The sequence below is a fragment of the Papaver somniferum genome, unplaced genomic scaffold (assembly GCF_003573695.1).
Source record: "Papaver somniferum cultivar HN1 unplaced genomic scaffold, ASM357369v1 unplaced-scaffold_99, whole genome shotgun sequence".
In the NCBI taxonomy this organism is placed as follows: domain Eukaryota; kingdom Viridiplantae; phylum Streptophyta; class Magnoliopsida; order Ranunculales; family Papaveraceae; genus Papaver; species Papaver somniferum.
The window spans coordinates 1,201,280-1,223,214 of NW_020653081.1; positions in this window are offsets into that span (position 1 = coordinate 1,201,280).

Consider the following 21,935-nt stretch of genomic DNA (forward strand, 5'->3'; position numbering starts at 1 on the left):
ATTCAAGGGGAAAGCTGATTTTTGGTCCAAGAGATTGGACTTATAGTCAATGGGGGTGAAATAGAAAGGGGATAGCGGATGGGTGCTCTGTTCAAGATTTCTTTTCATTCACCACAGTCACTACCACAAATACCACCGCTAATGTATAACATACCTTTCTTCTCACAGTTAATGGTACGTTATTGATTCTTTTTTGGTTCTGCAATTATCTCTTCGAGATTCTTTTATGTTGCACAACGAGATTTATTTGCGACACAACAACTAGTTTACTGAAGCTTCGATGATTTTGTAAACATAAAGATAGAATGATCCGATAATCAATGATGTCATCAATCAACAAAAACTATTGGTAGTTATTTTTGTCTTACGGGTATTATGATTAATCATGGTGCAAAAATTCAAGAAAACTAGCCAGAGATTTTCCATTTTTTCATGGGACTTCCACTTATATGTGTTGTCTAGGAGATACGGTTTTCATAGGTTCATTAAAGATTAATTAAGAAGATTGGTGATTCCAAGTTATAAATTGATTGGATTGTCATCGATCAAGTATCTCCTTGTAACCACTCTTCTCTTTTTTGAAGCATAATTGTGGAAGTTCGCTCGATTTCATTCATTTTGCTATGGTATTTTGATTTTTGATTTTGATACGGAAGAGATTGGTGAATCCTATTTGATTGGATAAGAAAAATGATAAACCATATAATCTCAATGAATATGATCCAAGATTTGACGGGAAGGTACCGAGTGATTGGAGGGGTTTTAGGAATTTTTAGTTCCACCCGTATTGATCCATAATCAATATCATTTGACCATGACCATAGTCAGCTTTCTCCTTAAATGATTTAGCTTTTCCTATAACAAAAATCATAAAGAAACCCACGACTCTTTTTTTTTTTTTCATTCATGTGTTTTGTTCTTGCCATTACAACCAAAAAGCAAAGAGGAAAAATTAAGTGGGGAAAAACTTTTTTTTGGAGGATTAAAAAATTAAGGTGGTTTTCAGTTTTATTTGGAAGATTTAATGGTATAACAAGAGTATTATGAGAGGTTGTGGTTTAATGACAATAAATAGCGGTTGAAATTCAAGGGAGAAGAAGAAAGAAAATTTTAAATCGATTGGGTCTTCAAGAAGAGTTAGTACCTCAAACCCAATGTTTATTTATATTCGTTTTGCTCATATTAGATGGTTAATTGTGTTAATTTGTTACATAAATTAGAAATCGAGTTTAGGGTTCTTCGAAATTATGGATTTTACTGATTTATGTATTTATTTTTTTGGGATTTTGGTTCCAATCTTGGTTTGGTAGCGATGATTCAACAGTAATCTGGTGGTTGCCTTTTGTTGTTATTGGTGATGCTCGAATAATGACAAACAAAGATGGTTTGTTTTTTTGTTGCAAAGTTAATTTATGATTATCTTGTTTGGGATTCTCTTCATAGTTTTCTTTTTCTGTCCTTCATTAATTAATGGATTTTTGATAAATCGACGAGGGTTATGCCAAAAATTTGTTGTCACCTAATATTGAATTGAAGAAATCGAAATTTCATTAGTTTGCAATGTTAGTTTGAAAAGTAACTCATGGAAGAACATGATATGTATTAGGGTTCTAATTTGAAATGTAAATTTAACTTTTTGGATTTTGTATTTGTGTGTAGTTAATCAACACCAGCCACGTGTCCTGAAGATGTACACGTGGAAGTCATACAACACCGAGGCATCAGAAAAGGATGCCACGTTTGAACACCCAGAAACGTCTGAGATTTTGAATCATCATCTGCCACGTGACCATCAGCATGCACATCCAACGATCGAAGGTTCAAGGAGTACTGATGATGCGTCACCCGCGAAGCACAATAACCATTCTGTTAAACCATTGCTCGGTCGAACTCGCAAGCGTTTCTATCTCAAGCTTGTTTGTCAAGTTTAGTTGATTAAAACTATATACTTGATTTCTAATCTACTTATAGCTATGTCTCGGATTAGGATAAAAGTGTGTAGTTGAGCATTATACTTCACGACGTTCACCAATTGAAGAAAAAGATCTACTGAAGAGATTGGAGGAACTTCATCAACAAAAGGTATATGGAGACTAAAACTTATCTATCACTACGAAGTCTATTCTAATCTATCTTCTAACGAGACTAAATCGTATATCTATATAGACTTTTACATTATGCACATTTGATATTTCAAGCCGAGTTTATCTCGTATATTCATTTCTCGAAATACTTGTTGAATGCTTTTAGCTTTAGCTAAGCTCATCGTATTCTTGATGAGTTTAGTTGGAGATAATTTATTTGTTGGAAACTAAATATTAAGTCAAAAGATTATCATGTGGAAATTACCTTGAATATCTTACAGATTTGTGTGAGACGGTCATCTGATGTCAACTTGGGAAGTTTCGTATTGATCGATTAATCACTTGAAAACTACTTGAAGCTAGTGGTATGTATGAGATTACCATTGTTGTCTTGTAAGGATGTTTTAATGATTAAATGAGAGTTTAGAACTACTACCATGTTTGGATATAATACAGGAATTATACTTTGTATGCTAAACTGTGCAAGTCTAGTTCAGGTAAGAAACTATTGTTTGTGAATTATGTTTGCAAACTAGTTTACCTGAAAGGTCCGGTGCTACTGTTCGCGTACCCTGTTTGCGAACGGCCAGATGTGACCAGGTCCGGAGCTGTGTAGTTCGCCTACTCTGTTTGCGAACGGCTATACAAGGCCAAGTCCGGAGCCGATGTTCGCGTACTCTGTTTGCGAACGGTTGGGCAAAGCCAAAGTACGGAACTCTTGTTCGCGTACCCAGTTTACGAACAGAGTGGTTAAGTTCTGAAATCGGTAAAGTGTGATTTTCATACTCATGAACTCGGGTTCGTTTGCGAACTAAGTTTGCGAATAAAAGTCCCTGAAATATATAATGATATAAGGTGCGTGAACTAGTTTTACAAACTGTGGCATTATGTTCTGAATTGGTTCTTGTATAAGTACTTTGTATACTTACAAACCAAACCGATTTAGTTTCAAATGGTTCATATATATTTTTATGAGATGATGAAAATTTGAACAACTCTTTTGAAACACATTTAGATTCATTTGATTATCTATCATGATTGATTGATCATCATATTTGATGTAGAAGTGTTAGATGAATATGGCTAAGCTATAAGTGTTGATGTGGCTAACTTCGGTCGACTATTATTGAGTCAACAAGATATACACGTTTAGGTACAGTTACCCATATGTAAATGTAGATATATTTCATTTGTGTGTATCAATCTAAGACTATCTAACGGTGGAAATTAATTGCTTAATTACTAAGCATACTTAGCTTGAATATTAAATCAGGAGTTCATCTAACGGTGAATATTAATTGCTTTGTTGCTAAGCTAATCTTAGTTTTAACTGTAAGTAACCCTGATTTGAAAGACTATATAAGGGAGAACTCTAACATTTGGGAAACATAATCCCGAAACTTTCGTGTGTCCTAGTTGCAAACTAGAGTCGATTCTTCTTTAACCTAGGTTTTTCCAAAACCATTATAGGTTAACGACGTGAAGACTTCATTTGAGATTCGTGAAGCCAGATCCAACTATTTTCTTTATAGTTGTGTATTCTTATTTTACTTTCTCTAGCGTATTGAGTTTTATCTTCTATAAGATTTACTCGAGATTTATCTCGGATAGGTAAGATATAAAAAGTAATCACAACAGTTATTCGTCACATACTCTTGTGATTTCGCGATAACTTTTTCTGTTAATCAGTTGGGTTATCGTGGGGTGACTAATATTTCTAGGCTCCTCTTCGGGAGTATAAGTCCGGGGTATTAGTTGATTTTCCTGTTGATAGACACATTTTTGTGACCAAATTGTCCTCAATTTTCAGTATTGTTGGTACTCGATTTTCTACTTATTATGGTGTTTTATGTGTTTGTAGGTATTTTTGGAAAATAAACATTTTTGAAAAATTCGGCTCGAAAAGTTGGTATAGGCACCCGGAGGACACATGTTATTCGGACTCTCAGTTTTGGATAAGGGGCACCTAACTAATAAAGGGAACCCCAGGGAACCAACTGCTAATCGCACCCCATTACTGATTAAGGGGTCTCCATCTTCTTCCTTAATTTAAAAAGAAAAAATTGGCGGGAAATTTGGTTTCAACGGTAAAGGATTCATTATCTTTAAGATAAGAATATCTTCTTGCCTTACAAACATGAAGTTTTGAAGAAAAATGAAGTTATCTTGTATTAAACAAGAAAGATATCCTTAGAAGATTTTATCTTGGATTTTATTCTGCGAATTAAAGAAGATATGGGTTTAGTAAAGAAATATATAGAATAAAGAGAAGTAAAAACTATGAAGATATTTTTAATTAAAAAGAAGAAGATTTTGGAGTTATGGAAGAATATATTTGAGTGATGTGTATTTGTGTGTATAAATAGAGAGCTAGAGAGCACATTTGGAGAGAGTTTTTGGGCGAGAAAAGAAAATCACTGTTTTATCATTGTTTCTCCCATTTCATCTTTGTAAACATCCTTTGAGCAATAAAAATGAATTTTGAGTGTGTTTCCATGATGATGAGCTAATTCTCGCGCAACCAAGGCAATGGATGAAGCTATATATGCATGAATGATTGGTAACAATTTTATTTTCTCTAATTTACAATTTATAATTCATTCAATTACCGCTTTTGCGGAGTTCTAAATGTTCACATAATTTTCTTAATTACTTGTGATTCAATTTGATAGATTATACTTTATTTAATTGATTGATAGTCTATTCTTAGGGAATACAATTAATATTTGGGAATATGTTTGATTATGTGTGAATTAAGAAATAAAGGACTTAAAGGATAGTTAGAGTTTTGAAACATATTTGGTATCGTTCATTCATGTGTAATAGTGGAATCTAGTGTCTTGGTTACTTTTAATATCTTGAAAACAATTTTGCAATAAGTTTTCTATTTTTAAGTTTTATAAGTCTAAAATCTTTTGCTTTCACAAGTCTCAACGAACTTATTACTACAACATCATTGAAAAATAGCATCAGTTTTTGGCGCCGCCGACGCGGACTTGTCTTTAGGCTAGAGTTTTTAGATTATTTTTTTTTAGGTTTTTATTTGTTTTTTATTTTTATTTTATTTCTTCTTCTTTACTTTTCTGGGTTTTTGTCTTTTCCTTACAGATTTTGGAATTTGGAGCGAAAAAAATTGCCAAAGCTTTTGGTGAATACTTAAAGATCTAGAGTAAAAGCAAAGCGAAAGGAGCGAAAGAAAAGGAGAATAAAAATTAATTAAAAAAAACAGAGAGAGGGAGAGACAAAATTTTTGTAGAATTTCTTTTAGATTATTTTTTTCTTTTGCACTTTATTTTTGGACTTTGGAATGTGGACTTTGGGACTTTATTTTTTTAAACCCTACGGAAGGGTAGTTTAAATATAAACTGTTTGCAGAGAAGGACGGCGATTACGATATCGCCTCGGCCCCTCGGGTTCGTACATGACATAGGATTCGTGGCCCGAGTCGACTTCAGCGGTTTCATCCCCCGTATGGTACGAGAGGTAAGTTTGTTGAAACACTCGCGAATCTCCTGTAAGCGAGTTACTGTATTCCTTTGTTTGCATATATGCTGAGGATATGAAAACGGCTGCTTTAATTTCCTAGTAAAGGGCAAGGACTGGCCATACAAGATAAGGGTTCGGATTTCATCACCGTTCCCTTCTTGCCCGCCTTAGGAAAACGAAACCAAACGCGAACCTAAGCCTAAAACTTGACTAGAACGAGACCTATAAGGTAACGAGCTTAATAGGAAAGTAATTCGAAAGATATTGGTTACTCTTTTAAGCATACTTCGAAGTTCTTGACGGTTACTGTAAGTTGAATACGCCGCCTGGTAACGCCTCTGAGGCCTTGGGTATCAAAGCTCCATTGAGCTTCCCTCGTCTCGATTCAACTTACTTAAAATCGGATTGATTCCAGAGGGGTTTTCTTAAATTGTAACGAATTCCCTTTCGAAGTATTAGAAGCTGGTCTAGAAACAATCTAAGTGGAGCCATCATGCTTTTTGTTTGCTAGAAATCTTTAGGTTTGCTTTGGTGGAGTCAGCCTGCTTTGTGTTTGCATAGAACTTCCCTTCCTTTTAGAATTTCTTTCTTTATCTTTTGTTTTTCTAGTGTATGCCCAAGGTTATTAAAGAGCGGGCTTGGAAAAGAAACACTCTAGGTCGTTTGATTAGTGATAAACCTAGTAGTTCTTCTTGTGAAAGCGGAGAGCTCGAAGACTCTTCTTCTGAGAGCCCTGTTTTTGGAAACTTCAATTTTGAGAATCTGTATCTTCGTGAGGAAAATATCCCTAGTACTTCAGCTGTGCCAGCAATGGAAACTTTGAAAGATTACATGTTCCCAACTAGGTCCACTCGAGCTTCGTGCATTAAATTGCCAGCCACTACCGCTAATTTCGAGATAAAACCTAGTATTCTGCAGATGATCCCTATATTCTTAGGAAAAGATGATGAGAACCCTTATTTTCATATTAGGGACTTTGAGGAAATTTGTGGGACAATTAGAATAAAAGACCTTACTGATGAAGTCTTGAAACTTAAGATGTTTCCCTTTTCCTTGAGAGATAAAGCCAAGACCTGGCTGAACAACCTACCATCTGAATCCATTGAAACATGGCAGGAACTTATTGCCGCTTTCTATATGAAATTCTACCCTAAGCATAAAACTGCAGCTGTTAGGCAGAAAATTAGTGCTAGTGTGCAACAAGAGGGAGAGTCTCTTTATAGATTTTTTTAGTGTATGCCCGATTTTGTTAATAGGGCTTGGAAAAGAGATACTCTCGGTCGATTGATTAGCGAAAAACCTAGTAGTTCTTCTGATTTAAGCAGGGAGCTCGAAGATTGTTCTTTTGAGAGCCCTGTTTTTGGAAACTTCAGTTTTGAGAATCTATCTCTTCGTGAAAATCTCATAACCCCTAGTACTTCTGTTGTGCCAGCGATGGCAACTTTGAAAGATTACATGTTCCCAACTAGGACCAACCGAGCTTCGTGCATTAAATTGCCAGCCACTACGGCTAATTTCGAGATAAAACCTAGTATTCTTCAGATGATCCCTATATTCTTAGGAAAAGATGATGAGAACCCTTATTTCCATATTAGGGACTTTGAGGAAATTTGTGGGACAATTAGAATAAAAGACCTTACTGATGAAGTCTTGAAACTTAAGATGTTTCCCTTTTCCTTGAGAGATAAAGCCAAGACCTGTCTGAACAACCTACCATCTGAATCCATTGAAACATGGCAGGAACTTATTGGTGCTTTCTATATGAAATTCTACCCTAAGCATAAAACTGTGTTTGTTAGGCAGAAAATTAGTGCTAGTGTGCAACAAGAGAGATTCAATGATCTCCTATCCCAGTGTCCTCACCATGGATTTAATAAGATGAAACTCGTAGAGATTATTTATAATGGCTTAGACTATTCAACCAAAGCCATGGTTGAGTCTATGTGCGCTGGTGAGTTCACTAGTAAAAATGCTGATGATGCTTTCACCTTCTTAGGAGCTGTCGCTGAAAAATCCCAACAGTGGGAGTCTTGTGTTGAACCCCCCAAAAGACTCTTGGTCAATATAAGTAGCACCAATGTTGTAGGCTTCGGGTCTGATGCTAAGTTTGCTGCTTTGTTTATAAGGTTAGAAGCTTTGGAATTGAATCATCCTAAACATAGGTCTCTTGTTGAACCTGATGATAGGTTTAGAGCCTCTCAAGTGTCTAGTTGTGGAGTAGAACCCAATAACTCGTTTTGGGAAGGTAAGGTTAGTGAAGAGCAAGCCCATGCTGTCTATAACAATGCTAGGTTTGAGAACCGACAAAAGTTTGACCCATACTCAGAGACTTACAACCCTGGTTGGAGAAACCATCCTATTTTTTCTTGGTCTAAGGGTCAGAATCAAGGACAGTCTAGTAGTTCTCAGCCTCCCCTAGGTCTTGGTTATGCTAAGAACTCTTCAGGTCAACCCCAGTTTCAGAATGAGAAAAATATCTCCACCTTAGAAAAAACCCTTACTATGTTAGCAAAGAACCATGAGATGTTATCAAAGAACCACTATGGTTTTCAAGAAGAAACCAGGCAGAATTTTAAGAATAATTCCCAATCTCTTGCTGACTTAAAACTTCAAGTCGGCCAAATAGATAAGTTTCTTAGTGAAAGAGAATATGGAAGGTTCCCTAGTGAAACTAATCCTAACCCTAAAGGAGAGAAATCGTACAATCATGTGAATTCTATAACAACCCTTAGGAGTGGAAAGAAAGTTGACAATAAGGTTGCCATGCCTGATAGTGAACATGTTGTAGTTCACCCTTCTGAGCTAGAAAATGAGGAGACTGATAGAGTCTCCAAAGAGACCAATGAGGGTCCTGCTGAACCCGGATTTCTTCCCAGATCCCCGTTCCCCCAGCTGCTAGTTCCAACTAAGAGGGAGTCTAACTTTAATGATATATTGGAGGTTTTTAAGCAGGTTACTATCAATCTCCCATTGTTAGATGCGATTAAGCAGATTCCCGCTTATGCCAAGTTTCTTAAGGATATGTGTACGCGAAAGCGAAAACTTAGTGTCCAGAAGAAAGCCTTCCTAGCTAGTCATGTGAGTTCTATTATTCAGAATACCACTAATCCTAAGTATAAAGACCCAGATTCCCCTACTATTTCTTGCACAATAGGTAAATACCGTGTCGAGAAATCTTTGCTTGACTTAGGTGCCAGTGTGAACTTACTTCCATACCATGTGTACCTTAAGCTAGGACTTGGTGAGATGAAACCTACCCAGATGACACTTCAGTTAGCTGATAGGTCCGTTAAAATTCCTCTTGGTGTGATCAAGGACGTTCTTATTGAGGTCGACAAGTTTATTTATCCAGTGGATTTTGTTATCCTAGATACCCAACCTGTCCCTGACCCAGAGAACCAAATACCAGTGATTTTACGTCGCCCGTTTTTAGATACATCCAATGCGATCATTAACTGGCGAAATGGTATTATGAATTTCTATTTTGGTAATATGACTATTGAGTTGAACATTTTTAATATTAGTAAGCTACCCTATGAACTAGATGACTCGAACATAGAAGAGGTGAACATGATATGAACATTAGTCTAGGGGTCATTACCAAACACTTTGTTAGAAGATCCATTAGAGAAATGCCTAGCCCACTTTGGGATTGATTTTGATGATGACGATGTGAATAATGAGGTTAATGCTTTGTTAGATTCAACCCCTTTGATAGACACTAGTAATGGCTGGAAACCTAAGTTCGAATCTCTACCCGTTTCTGAGTCTACCCTAGTTCGTTCGTTAGAAAAGCCTCCTAAGTTAGACCTTAAACCATTACCAGATTCCCTGAAGTATGTGTTTTTAGGCCCATCTGAAACTTTACCTGCGATTATAACATCTGACTTGGATAATGATCAGGAAAGTAGGCTAGTGACTGTCCTTCAGAATAACAAGGAAGCTTTAGGGTGGACCATAACAGACATTAAGGGTATAAGTCCTACTGATTGTATGCATCATATCTATTTAGAGAGTGACACCAAACCTTCTAGGGAGATGAAACGTCAACTGAACCCTAATATAAAAGAAGTAGTTCCAACCGAGGTTCTTAAGTTGTTAGATGCAGGCATTATCTACCCCATTTTAGACAGTAAGTGGGTCAGCCCCGTTCAGGTTGTTCCCAAGAAATCCGGTATTACTGTAGTCCAGAATGATAACAATGAGTTAATACCAACCCGGGTGACCACGGGTTGGCGTGTATGTATTGACTATAGGAAATTGAACAAGGTCACTAGGAAGGACCACTTTCCCCTTCTCTTCATCGACCAAATGATAGAGAGATTAGCTGGACGTAGCCATTATTTATTTTTAGATGGATACTGCGGTTACAATCAGATTTTCATAGCCCTAGAAGACCAAGAGAAAACCACTTTTACTTGTCCCTTTGGTATCTTTGCGTATAGACGCATGCCTTTCGGGCTATGTAATGCCCTTGCGACCTTTCAGCGTTGTATGTTGAGCATATTTTCTGACATGGTAGAACGGTTCTTAGAGGTCTTTATGGATGATTTTTCAGTGTTTGGTTCGTCTTTCAATGAGTGCTTGCATCATTTGTCATTAGTTTTGACTAGGTGTAAGGAAAAGAATTTAGTGCTTAATTGGGAGAAATGTCACTTCATGGTTAGTTCAGGAATTGTTCTAGGGCATATCGTATCTTCGAAGGGTATAGAGGTAGATAGAGCCAAAATTGACCTCATTAAAACTTTACAGGTCCCAAAATCCGTAAGAGATATTAGGTCATTCTTAGGGCATGCAGGTTTTTATCGTCGATTCATTAAGGATTTTAGCTTAATTTCTAGACCTCTTTGAAATTTGCTTGCAAAAGACGTTAAGTTTGTCTTTGATGATGCTTGTTTAGAGGCTTTTGAGAAGCTTAAGAATTTAATCACTACCGCCCCCATAGTCCAGGCACCCAACTGGAACCTACCCTTTGAGATCATGTGTGATGCTTCAGATTATGCTATTGGTGTTGTGCTAGGTCAACGATAAAATAAGTTACTTCATGTGATTTACTATGCTAGCAAAACTCTGAATGATGCCCAGTTAAACTGTACCACTACGGAGAAGGAACTATTAGCTATTTTGTTTGCCTTAGACAAGTTTAGATCCTACCTCTTAGGTTCTAAGGTCATAATCTTTACTGATCATGCTTCTTTGAAGTATCTTCTTTCCAAGAAGGATACTAAACCTAGATTGATTAGATGGATCCTATTGTCGCAGGAATTTTCCTTAGACATTAGAGATAAAAAAGGTGCAGAAAATGTAGTAGCAGACCACTTGTCTAGGCTTGTTGTGGATACCCTTAATGATTCTCCTCCTGTTAGGGATAGTTTTCCTGATGAACAATTGTTCTTTGTTACCCAAGCACCTTGGTATGCGAATATAGTGAATTATCTTGTTATTGGTCGAATGCCCCAACATTGGGGTAAACAAGATCGTTCTAGGTTTTTAGCCGAGGTGAAGCACTTCTTTTGGGATGATCCTTATTTGTTTAAGTATTGTCCAGACCAGATTATTAGGAGATGCATACCTGAGAGTGACCAGTCCAGTATTATTTCCTTTTGTCATGATCATGCTTATGGGGGTCACCTTAGTGCTAAGAAGACTGCTGATAAGATATTGCAGTGTGGATTCTATTGGCCTTCATTGTTTAAAGACTCCCATAGTCACTGTGTTACTTGTGAGCGTTTCCAGAAATTAGGAAGCATTTCCCGTTGGAACATGATGCCCTTGAACCCTATTTTAGTTGTTGAGGTCTTTGATGTGTGGGGTATTGACTTTATGGGTCCGTTTCCTAATTCTTTTGGTAACTTATACATCCTTGTCGCTGTAGACTATGTCTCTAAGTGGATTGAGGCGATTGCGTGTAAGACTAATGACCATAGGGTTGTGATTGAGTTCTTGAAAAATAATATACTTACACGTTTTGGTCCACCGCGAGATATAATTAGTGATGGAGGGTCGCACTTTTGTAATGGACCTTTTAGGCTTTTGATGAAGAAATATGGTATTACACATAAGATAGCTACCCCATATCATCCACAGACTAGTGGTCAGGTAGAGGTTTCCAATAGGGAGATAAAGCGTATATTAGAGAAAACAGTTAATCCTAATCAGAAAGACTGGTCGTCTAGGCTTGCTGATACCTTATGGGCTTCCCGTACTGCGTTTAAGACCCCCATTGGAATGTCGCCTTATCGGCTTGTGTATGGCAAGGCATGTCATTTACCTGTTGAGTTAGAACATAAAGATTATTGGGATGTTAAGCAGCTAAATTTTTCACTTGACAAGGCAGGAGCCCATAGGAAACTCCAGCTCAATGAGTTGGAAGAGATTCGTATAGATACTTACGATAGTGCGAAGGAATATAAGAACAAAATGAAACTTGTGCATGATAAGAATATTTTAAGAAAGTCATTTTCTCCAGGTCAAAAAGTTCTTCTGTATGATACCGCTTGCATCTTTTCCCTGGGAAGTTACGTTCTCGGTGGACGGGTCCTTTTATTGTTCGCACTGTCTTTCCTCATGTAGCTGTTGAGATCGAGACACCAGATGGTAGTAGTTCTTCGAAGGTTAACGGTCAGAGATTGAAACCCTTTTTAGAGACCTTTCCTACATGTGATGTTGAGGAGGTCCCTCTGGAGGACCCTGTTTACCCTTGATTGACCATCGAGGCGATTGTATGTTGTATATTAGTTTTTGATTTCTCTCTTCACCCAGGTACTATCTTTCCGACTTCTCTCTTTACTGATTCCTCATGTTGCTTTGCTTTTTGGTATTGCTCTTTCATTAGAAACATTGAGGACAATGTTAGATTTAAGTTTGGGGGTGGGGAAGAAACTTTTTGTTAGCTTTTAGTTGCAATAAATAAACTCCAGAGCCTAGAAATTTATGCTTATTAAGGTTGGCACTAACCAATCTAAGTGGATGGGAACATCTTGGTTGTAGGAGTTGAGGAACCAATCTGATTAGATGGAAACATCTAAAGAGTCTATTCATAAAAGCACAGAGCTCAGATGTTAGAATTAAAAAAAAACATGGTAGTTTCGCCATAACTCGTTGAATCCTAATCCATTCTGTTTTTATTTCTTAAGTGATTTGGTGGGGCACACGACTCAAGTTGTTACCATTGCTAGGGTGAAATAGGGTGATTGAGATACCTAAAAATATAAAAATTAAAAAAAAAAAAAAGTTTGAGACCAGACCATCAGACCAACCGGAATAAAATCAATAAAGTCGACCACTGGTGCCCTTGTATATGCCAGTTGTGTTGACCTAGAGTTAGGTTTATCGACCACTGGTACCCTTGTATATGCCAGTTGTGTTTATATTAGTCAGACCGGTATCTCAGTCCATTAGGATAGGTTCATCTTGGCAGAGATCTTCAGACAGATATGGGAAACACCGTTCACTTTGAACCATCTATTTTTCTCTTTATCCATCCTCTTAATCTTTCCATGTGATTGGTTGACTCCGGTTATGATGTCTAGAAACTATCTGAGTATAGCTCTGTCACTTATATATGAATTTTAGTATGCTGAGTGCAAACTCGTGTACATCAATTGGAATTTCGCATCAGGGTACTTCCTCCTATAGTCAATGATTGTATGCCAACCAAGGAGATTCTTTAGTGCCTTCCAGGGTTCTGCATAGATAGTTAGGGTCTGGAGAAAAGGTTTTGTGGGTACACTTCTGGTAAACCCTCCGGAGAAAACAGTCCGCCGCTAGGGCCACCTAACGGTTTAACGGCTTGCTGCACGTGCTAAGTGTAGTCATTTTTATTTTTCTAGATTAGATTTGCTCGAGGACTAGCAAATAATAAGTTTGGGGGTATTTGATAGACACATTTTTGTGACCAAATTGTCCTCAATTTTCAGTATTGTTGGTACTCGATTTTCTACTTATTATGGTGTTTTATGTGTTTGTAGGTATTTTTGGAAAATTCGGCTCGAAAAGTTGGTATAGGCACCCGGAGGACACATGTTATTCGGACTCTCAGTTTTGGATAAGGGGCACCCCAGGGAACCAACTGCTAATCGCACCCCATTACTGGTTAAGGGGGCTCCATCTTCTTCCTTGATTTGAAAAGAAAAAATTGACGGGAAATTTGGTTTCAACGGTAAAGGATTTATTATCTTTAAGATAAGAATATCTTCTTGCCTTACAAACATGAAGATTTGAAGAAAAAGTAAGTTATCTTGTATTAAACAAGAAAGATATCCTTAGAAGATTTTATCTTGGATTTTATTCTGCGAATTAAAGAAGATATGAGTTTAGTAAAGAAATATATAGAATAAAGAGAAGGAAAAACTCTGAAGATATTTTTAATTAAAAAGAAGAAGATTTTGGAGTTATGGAAGAATATATTTGAGTAATGTGTATTTGTGTGTATAAATAGAGAGCTAGAGAGCACATTTGGAGAGAGTTTTTGGGCGAGAAAAGAAAATCACTGTTTTATCATTTTTTTCTCCCATTTCATCTTTGTAAACACCCTTTGAGCAGTAATAATTAATTTTGAGCGTGTTTCCATGATGATGAGCTAATTCTCGCGCAACCAAGGAAATGGATGAAGCTATATATGCATGAATGATTGATAACAATTTTATTTTCTCTAATTTACAATTTATAATTCATTCAATCACCGATTTTGCGGAGTTCTAAATGTTCACATAATTTTCTTAATAACTTGTGATTCAATTTGATAGATTATACTTTGTTTAATTGATTGATAGTCTATTCTTAGGGAATACAATTAATATTTAGGAATATGTTTGATTATGTGTGAATTAAGAAATAAAGGACTTAAAGGATAGTTAGAGTTTTGAAACATATTTGCCATCGTTCATTCATGTGTAATCGTGGAATCTAGTGTCTTGGTTACTTTTAATATCTTGAAATCAATTTTGCAATAAGTTTTCTGTTTTTAAGTTTTATAAGTCTAAAATCTTTTGCTTTCATAAGTCTCAACGAACTTATTACTACAACATCATTGAAAAATATCATCATCTGTTTACCTTGATTTATCTAAAGACGGAAACAGAACCAAGAATAGACAAATCTAAAAATGCGGGGGTACAACAACCACACCCAACAAATTCGTTTGGCAATATGAGAGGACTTACTCTAATATACTTTAAAGAGAGTCAACTAGACAGACAAACTCAATCTTTAAAAAAGTATATCAAAGAGTTTATATCTCTAACTCTCAATTCAATCAGCAATCAATAAATAGGAATTTGCGAGCCCGATTGAATATAAGAGATGTAACTTGAACGGTACCAAAAACCAATGTTCAAGGATCAATCAATTTCAATCAACAACCAAAGGTTGGATTTCCCAATTGATCGATTCAACGCACAACCTGTGATATTTCAATTATATAACAAAATATAATGCGTAAAAGAAATAACACAGACACCAGAATTTTGTTAACGAGGAAAACCACAAATGCAGAAAAACCCCAACACCTAGTCCAGTTTGAACACCACACTGTACTAAGCCGTTACAGACACTAGCCTACTACCAATGAATTTCGGGCTGGACTATAGTTGAACCCTAATCAATCTCACACTGATTCAAGGTACAGTTGCGTTCCTTACGTCTCTTATCCCAGCAGGATACGACCCAAAGAGTTGCTACGACCCAAAGTCGAAGACTTGATAAACAAATATGTCTCACACAGAAAAGATATTGGAATAAATAAATCTGTCTCCCACAGAAAAACCTATGAGTTTTGTTCCGTCTTTTGATAGATCAAGGTGAACAAGAACCAATTAATAAACCAGTCTTATATTCTCGAAGAACAACCTAGTATTATCAATCACCTCACAATAATCTAAATCGTATGGAAGCGAAACTAAATATTCTGGAATCACAAACGATGAGACGAAGATGTTTGTGATTACTTTTTATCTTGCATATCCGAGTAAAATCTCGAGCAAATCTTAGAGAAGATAGTACTCAGCGGGCAAGATCAGAACACGCAACTACAGAGAAAATAGTTGGGTCTGGCTTCACAATCCCAATGAAGTCTTCAAGTCGTTAACCTACAGGGTTTCGTGAAAAACTTAAGGTTAAAGGAGAATCGACTCTAGCTTATGCAACTAATAGCACACAGAAGTGTGGGGATTAGGTTTCCTAGTTGCTAGAGTTCTCCTTTATATAGTTTTCAAATCAACATTTTCAATCTAAGTTACCTTGGTAACAAAGCATTCAATATTCATCATTAGATGAAAAATCTGACTCATCCAAGCTAATATCTTTCAACCATTAGATCGAACTTAGCTTGTTACACACAAATGAAATGTAACCTCATTTAGGTTTATGTAACCATACCTAACTGTGTACACCATGTTGGCTCAACAATAGTTAACCGAAGTTAGCCATATGAATACTCTCATATCAACCTTGTTCATCTTAACCATAACTAGTTCAAATGACTCAAAAGAAACTAGTTAAAGTGTTGTTCAATTGATATATTCTCATAGAAGTATATAAGAACAGAATTGAAGCAAAATCGGTTTGATTCACTCGAATCAATTCATGAACATTATAGCCACGGTTTGCAAAGATTGCATTCCTTATTATATAAATGTAGGTTAATTGGTGTTTGGTACAAAAATTTTGTCCAAAGTTCGTGTTTGGTATAACATTTGTCCAACTTAGAGGTTGGTACCTGGAAAAGACGTTGACTGTCTTTGACTGTTTTTGAGCTGGCTTAAATATATTTTATGAAATAAATAATAATTAATTTACAGATATACCCTCGGATGGGTCTAAAATCCAACGGTTTTGATGAAACCATGTAGCCAACGGTAACAGATCAATGTCCATTATTCCCTTAACCCAATCACTTTCTCTAATGTTGTTCAGCCGCTTATGCGAACATAGAGGAGCGCTATTTGTGAAGCCGAGAATACAAGGAAGAATATAAGGAATGGGTATTTGATGCCATCGTTTTGGTTGTGAATGGTGTATGAGTAATAGTAGTACTAGAGTTTTGGGTGGAGTTTTGAGTTGAAAAACAGTTGAATGGCCGCTGCTACTCCCGATAAATGAGGATGATAGATGGAATTCATACCCTCCTCAGATCCAATCTCTTATCTTTAGAACGTCCCTTCAATCATCATATTTCTCTTCTCTATATCTCTTCAGATCTCATAATCAATTAGGTATATTAATTACAACCCGATACTTCAGAAATATATGATATGAACCCCAGAAATCAAAGAGTTAGAGGGAAATGAATTTTTTTCAAATGAAGGAATAGGAGAGTTCTATTCGAATTTGATACATGGATTTGAATGAGTTTTTGTTGGATTCGATTTGTTTTAGGTTGAGGTTCTTGCCGAAAAACCAGTCAAGAAATTCTTTTGATGTCGTTTAGTTTACGGTCATGAATGGTGTGGACTGAGAATGACTTTGGTGTTTGTAACAGATGAAGAAAATTGGGTTTGTTTAAATTTTAATTTTTTTGCAGGGAACTCGAACGAAATGAAGATAACAAAACCGTTGATAGGCATATCAAGTGCTCGACAGAAATTCAGAACCAGTTCTGCTCAAGCTCTGTATACTGTGAACATATCATTTATAAGATATCAAATAAACTAAATGTGGCATTAGGTGGGTTGATTTTATGTTCTAAGTGGAAGTGGTGGTCGCTATATGATGGTGGTTGCCGCAGTGGTGATGTAAATGTTTATCAAATGAAGGGTAGTATAGTAAATGCATAAATGTGTAAGATTTTAATTGAATTATATTTGGAATCAATTGATCTAATATATAAGTGCAATTCATATGGCAATGTTCAAATGAATTTGTCTGTTGAGCCACGTGGATGGTCAAACCGGATTCTCCACTATGGAAAAGAAGTGAACGATTGATGGATAAACGCGCGAACTAAAGTTTGACTCTGGATCTCGAACTACAAGCGCTGACGCTTTTGAGGAAGACGCCAGCGACAGAACTGCAGACGCCAGCGTTTAAGGCCCGACCGCCAACAACAACGACAACTTTTCTACGGTCACCGGAATGGCTAGTTTCCAACTGTATAAATATGGCTCAAATTTGATCTCACAAATACACAATAATCTTTCATCCGATCAATCTTTTCTTAATTTCAATTACTCTCAATTTTCAATCATCAATTCTGATTTTGATTCTTCTGAGGAGGATATGGAGACGGATGACATGTTGTACGAAGAAGATGAAGAAATGTATATGGAGTTTTTGCATCAAATGGATGAAGATGCAGATCAAGATAGAAGAAGACAAAATTTTATGTTGCGATTACAAACCGGGATCATACCAAAGCCTTTAGAGCCATATGAAGTTGCGACTAGAATATGGAGGTGGCGAGATCGACATTTTTACCACGAAAAGCTGATGCATTATTATTTTAATCATGACTCTGTGTATTCCGATGAGGATTTTCAGCGTCGATTCCGCATGGGCCGCAACTTGACGCAAAGGATTATTGCCGAGCTTTGTCAGGTACAACCTTTATTTAATTATCAGTATGATGCACGACATATACGAGGCTTTAGTCCCGAACAAAAGGTCACTGCGGCCCTCTGTATACTATGTTACGGGATACCAGCGGATTCCACGGACGATTACATCCGTATTGGGAAAACAACCGCCTTTAGGTATCTCAAACTGTTTTCCGAAACAATAGTCGATCATTTTGGTCCAACCTTTTTAAGAAAGCCTACTCAGGAAGATGTTCAAAGAATAACTGCAGAAAACACCGTGAGGGGTTTTCCAGGAATGCTAGGTAGTCTTGACTGCATGCACTGGACGTGACATGCGTGTTCGGTAGAATGTGCAAGCCAATATAAGGGTCATTATCCAAAACCAACTGTAATTTTGGAAGCTTCAGCTACTTATGATTGTGGGTTTTGGCATGCCTTTTTTGGACTCCCGGGTTCAAATAACGATCTCAACATTTTATATAAGTCATCATTGTTTGAAGATCTTAAGAATGGGGTCGCGCCGCACTGTAATTTCACCATCAACGATCATCACTACACTCAGGGTTATTATCTAGCAGACGGAATCTATCCAGAATGGCCAGCTATGGTTCAAGCTTATAAACAAGTAGGCTTTGGTACGAAGACTTCGAAGGATATGCAGTACTTTAACACACAACAAATGGCATGCAGAAAGGATGTTGAACGCGCTTTTGGCATATTGAAAAGGAAGTTTTCCATCATAGCTAGCCCGACGCGCTTTTTTGATATTCAAGAAATGAACAAAATTATGTTGACTTGTATTATTCTGCATAACATGGTCATTGAAGAAACCAGGCGTGACCCAACCTGGACTAGTTTTCCAGATGAACATTTAACCAAGGATCTTGTGGTAGAGCGTGGGCGTCCGACAAGAGAATATAGACTTGCCACTGACAGACTCCATAATCGGGGAATTTATGCACAACTAAGACAATATTTAACAAAGCACCCCTGGGCTTTAAAAGGAGAAGCAGACGGTGCGGGGAGGGGGGGACTTGTTGTTTATGGGTGACTTCAGTTTGTTGGTTGGGGACTTGTTCGGCTTGGACTTGATCAACATGGACTTGTTGTTGTTCGGCCTCATCCATTTGCTTAGTCCATATAGCATATTGTCGTTCATTCATTTTGCCGGTATCCAATAATAGTAACTTGTTTATCTTGAAATCCCTGTAGTATTGTTCTCGCGAAAGATGACTTTTCTGTTAATTATTTAAAGAAATGGCACGGTCCTTGACTCTATCTGCCTCCATTTGCATCTCCATTGCCTTGTGATCAGCATAGTTGAACTCGCTTGAACCTCCTTCTGCTACTCGTTGATCTGCGTCTCTCGCTGATTTTGCATCTTTCACACCACCTCCACTTCTTCTCTTGGAGTTGGTGTTAACGTGTAGATTACTATTGTGTTGATCCTGACTACCTGGAGTTCCATCAGGTGAGGAAGCATGCCCTCCATTCTGAAAATCCTGCGAGATTGGACCATGTGGTGATCTTCCAGGAACTTGATGACCTCCCAACAAGTATGGATTAAACTTGTTGAGCACCCTCAAAATGGTGAAACAAGTTTCATGTTGGAAGCTGCAACCTTTGTGGGATCTTGCCACTCTTCCCGACATCTTCGTTCCACATCCGGTTCGCCTTCACCACTTCTTCTGCCGATCCATATTTGAGTGATCAAAGCTACATATTCACTAATGGATGCTGAAATTGTGCAAAAACGATGACTCAACCCATCGACATCACGACTATGAATGTTACCAGTTTATTCACAAATTTTTTTTAAAATCTTACCATAAAAAGTTTTTTTTCTTGACTAATACCATTGATCTAATGTATATAATACATAATTTCTTCAAAGTGACTCATCTTCATCCATCGTATACTTGGGACCACGAATTCTTGCGTTTCTTAGTTGTGATTGTTGTGGTGTTTGTGTTTGTTGTGGTGTTTGTTGTTGTGATCGTTGTTGTGATCATTGTTGTGAGGATGCCATATTTGTTAAAGATGGAATTTTTCTGAAAGATTGAATTGATATGAATAATTTTGTTTGAAAAGAAAAAGAAAAGTTAGAGACGGTATGGAAATTGTGTAATGTTGAGGAAGGTGTGAGTCTAAGTCAGTAAAACGAACTGAATTTATAGGGAAAGGAAAGGAACAATGGTGCCGGGATGGGAATAGTAGTTGGCGCTCATAGAAAGAACGCGACGCCATTACCAAAAACTCTAGCGTCCTCACTGAAGACGCACGTTGGTTGTACGAACTCTGGCATTTTTCCTTATGACGCTAGCGTTGGTAGAAATGACGCCCGTCTTTACCACAGACGCGCGCTGGTTGTTCCGACTCGATGTTCAAATCAACAAATCTGTTGATTTGAACATCCATTTTCCATGTTTGTCCATTCCATAGTGGGAGCAAAATGAACAAACCATGAGTTTGTTCATTCCATAGGAATTGCTCTTAGGATATTAATGTACCACCTTTAATGTAGAACGCGCAATTGGGGATACTTAAACTAATTGGGGGATATAAATTACTTCTTCCAACCAATGGTGTCTGCTAAGGGGTGATTTTTTGGTATGAAAAATACTAAAATACCCTTTGGTTAATTACAAAACATTTTGAAAAGACTATTATACCCTTTCTCATAAAACTTAAAATCAAATAACCAAACACATATCCTCCATTCTCCATAAATCAGTTCCAGCACTCTTAGGGTTAGGATTAGGGTTTTGAAAAAAAATATTCTTCATCATTCTTCATTGATGATTAATCGTCTATTCAAAAATATGTTCGTCGATTACCCCAATCTATCTATAATTATGCCTCCATGAAAGAAAACTCTGCAATCAAAATCACTTGCTCAACAAAAACAAGAAGAAAGAATCAATCGGATTTCCGAAGAAGAAGAAGTGAACTCGGACAATCAACCTCTTGTAAACATGGCTTCTGTGAGAACGTAAGTGATTTTGAACTAGTTTATAAGGGTTTGAATCGATTTATAGCAGTGAGTTTGGGTTAAAATCGTGAACCCTAACTTAAATAGTTGAGTTTCAGTGAGTACCGACATTGATTTTAGTATGAATAAAATGCCGGTACTGTATTACGAAATTCAATTTAGAATGAAGGCAGTGCCGGTATTGAGTTATGGCATTGAGTTTAATATGAATACAATGCCGTCTTCAAACCCAGAGTCACCTGGAACTGAATGTTCTATACCGACATTGAAATTAGGTTTAATACTATGCCGGTAGTGGGTTACGACATTTGTTTAAATTTATTCGAGTATGCCGGTAGTGTACTTTTAATATATAAGAAAACCCTAGGAATTTGTTACCAGTACCGGCATTGATTTTAGGTTGCATACTATGCCGGTACCTGGTTACAGCAAGAAGTTGAACTTTTACGTGTGTGCCGGCAGTGCTCTTTTGGTATCTAGGAACTGCCTAGGAATTACCTAAGACTACCGCCATTGTCGGTAGTTATTGTTCACTGCCGGAATGGTGTACCAGCATGATGTATTTGCTAAATTATTATGCCGTTTATGGTCACGTCATGGTTGGTATTTCGTGAATCTATGTCGGTATTGAAAATGAAAGTGAGTTGTCTTATATTCATTTCGTGTGTATTTTGTTATAGGGCTAGAGCCAAGGAAGCTAACAAAGGCAAAACTAAAGATGTTGGCATTAAAAAAAAGAAAGAAGGACAGTCTTGGTACTCCTCAGTCTCTGCCTCCTCGAGGGAAAGAACAAAGTCGCAACAAGCGTTTTGGGGATGATACAAGAGGGATAATTTGGGAAAGTGGTGGTGGCCGTAG